We start from the raw sequence: 2,950 nt of genomic DNA on the forward strand, positions 1-2,950 counted from the left end.
ATGAACAGCCAGGAATGGGTCTCGCGCTACTTTTGCATGCTAAAATAAAGCCGATAATGTACAATTTGATTCATTTCAAGGGATGAAAAACCCTTTCAAAGTACAACACTGTCTATTTTGATGCAACTCGACAGTGCTGCTTTTTTAGGCCTGTGCTTGCACTGTGTGTCCCAATCGCTGCACACACGGCTTCATACACGACTCCTGTCACCCTTTCATCAAGATGGGCTTTTACTTTGAAATGTGTTTTATTTGACGAATGTCCGGTTTCGGACTTCCTGTCTGCCCTGATCTGATCATGTTTAGCTTGACAGAGTCGCTCACGGCCGCAGAGGGTCCATGTTAACGTTACACGCGACGCAACAAATAAACAACGGTCTCGGCGCTGCTGGTGGAAGCGGGGGAGGCTCCACTGAAGCTGCGACGTGCAAAGCTAGCTCTAAATTATTGGATCAAGCTAAAAGGATCTGTAACAGCACTTCCTTCAATTTCTTTGCTGTCTGAATGTTGGGAGTTTGGAAATGGTTCTAGCAGGATTAATAGGTGCAGCTATATAACTACAGTAAAGGGGTACTCAGAGGAACTGGGTTTTAATAAAATAAAGGTAGGGCCCCCTGTGTTCTGGCCACCTGTGCCTCGTTGGCTGTGGTCAGAGGCAGAGGTGGACTTAACAATAAGAGAGGCCATACAGGAAAAGCGATTAGGAAGTGTTGCGGTGGGCGTGGAGGAGCATCTCAGTAACAACTGGAATAATTATATCAGCATTTATACAGATGGCTCAAGAGACCCTGAGAGTAGAAGAGTGGGTTTTGGTATGTATGTCCCTCATGTCAAAATCAGTCAGAGTAGGAGACTGCCTGATGATATCTCAATATTCTCAGCAGAATTGATTGCTTTACTGTGGGCATTGTGGTGGGTGGAAGAGGGGGGATTCAGTCAGGCTGTTGTATGCTCCGATTCTCTTTCTGCCTTGATGGCTTTGGGGGGAGGGGAGGGGGGTAGAGCTAGAGTAGATATAGTTGGGGAGGTATTGATGAAACTGACTGAACTAGAGAGGCAGGGGTGTAGAGTGGGTTTTCTGTGGGTGCCAGCGCATGCAGGAGTTGAGGGAAATGAGGAGGCGGATAAGCTGGCTAAGGCCAGTTTGGGTAGAGGTAGTGTAGATGTGCAGGTGGCACTTGGCAAGATGGAGTGTCGGAGCATTATTAGCGAGAGGATAAGTCGGCAGTGGCAGCAGGAGTGGGAGGGTGACCATAAAGGGAGGAAACTATTCAGTATCCAACATTCTGTGAGAGCTGGTAGCAGGCTGAGCATGCCTAGGTCAGATGACATCAAACTGACCAGGCTTAGATTAGGGCATTGTGGGCTGGCAAGTGGGCTGATGATCATGGGGAAACATAAAGATGGCAAGTGTGAGCATTGTGGAGTACTAGAAACTGTGCAGCATGTACTGTTGCAATGTTCACACTATGCAGAGGAAAGGAGGGTATTATTTATTGAGCTGGGCAAATTGGGAGTTAAAAGCTTTTCCCTTAAAACACTGTTGGGTGATGGGGTGGCACAAATAAATAGTGTTAGGGAAGTAGTTCGCTTCCTTGTAGCTACAGACCTGTATCGGAGGATATAGGTCAATGGGCAGTGACGTAGTCTAACAGTGTGAGGCAGCAATGCACCAACCCGTGCCTAGTCTGCCGGAAACCCAAAGAAGAAGAAGAAGAACAAATAAACAAACACACATTTCCCAGTGTCTCTGGACATCAACAGTAGCGGGAGACGTCTCCCCTTCCAGCAAATATACATGAATGTTATGCGTAAGGAACATGGACATCTTACCGCGAGGCAGCTAGAGAGCTAAGATAAGTAGCTAACAGCTGAGCTAAGTAGGCTATAACTAGCGTGTTAGCCGATCAGAAAAGCATGTAAACAGCAGTGAGATCTCCTTTATTAAAGTATGCAACCATTTCCAATGAACAAATGGCATGTAGCCTTCAACTTTAAAACAAAACAATGTGCTTCTGCTTACTTCTTACATTCAACTCTGTATGGCAGTGAGTGCAGACAGTGCAACACCAGTGGCATGTAGCCCTCAAGTATTTAAAACAAAAACAATAGTGCTTCTGCTGCTTACTTAGCCTACATTCAACTTTTTATGGCAGACCTGTTCAAAGAATTCAAGGTGGGTTCATTCTTTCAAATGGTGTAAAATAACACGTTTAACAACATATCAAACGGACCTTATCCTGTCACATTAGCTGGCGATGCATTGTGTAACCAAAAAACGTTTGGCTAACGTTAACGTGTTTTGTAATGGAATCTTTATGGGACAATGGCTAAGTTCGACTATTAGCCGTTATTTTACTAATGTAAGGATCCCTGGCTCAGACCCATGCACTGCGCAACACCTTAACCACTCGAGCTAAAGGGCCAGCCCGATAGCCCGAGTGGGAGTGAAGCCGTGCATTTCTGACCCTTACACTAAAAATAATACATTTTACCATCATTTCAAGTAGAATGATACCACCCAAGCAATAATATTTCAAGTGTTTCAAGTGCTTTATTGAAATATTTGGACCATATAATGATAATACAATTATCTCAACCTTAACACATTAAGTGCCAGAGACGACCTAACTCGTCTTACATAATCCAGCGCTTAAGTGCCAAGGACGAGCTAACTCGTCTTACATAAACATTTTTTTTTTTTGACGGTGGGACATCAATCAACCCCTTTTACATCTTCGAGATAACTATTTGGAGCAAGAGCATGTGTGTAATCTATTTTACCGACCACTAAGTGGCGACAGAGACCGAGAGAAGTCACAGCCACGGGACCCAAAAGCAGCCGCCTCCCGCGGAAATGGCTTGGCGATTTTACAGTCAGAAGCCCGGACACACACACAGAACGGACAGAGATCTCTTCCCCCCAGAGCCGCGGGGGCAACGCGCGAAC

This window comes from Poromitra crassiceps (genome assembly GCF_964638095.1).
Source record: "Poromitra crassiceps genome assembly, chromosome: 4".
NCBI lineage: Eukaryota > Metazoa > Chordata > Actinopteri > Beryciformes > Melamphaidae > Poromitra > Poromitra crassiceps.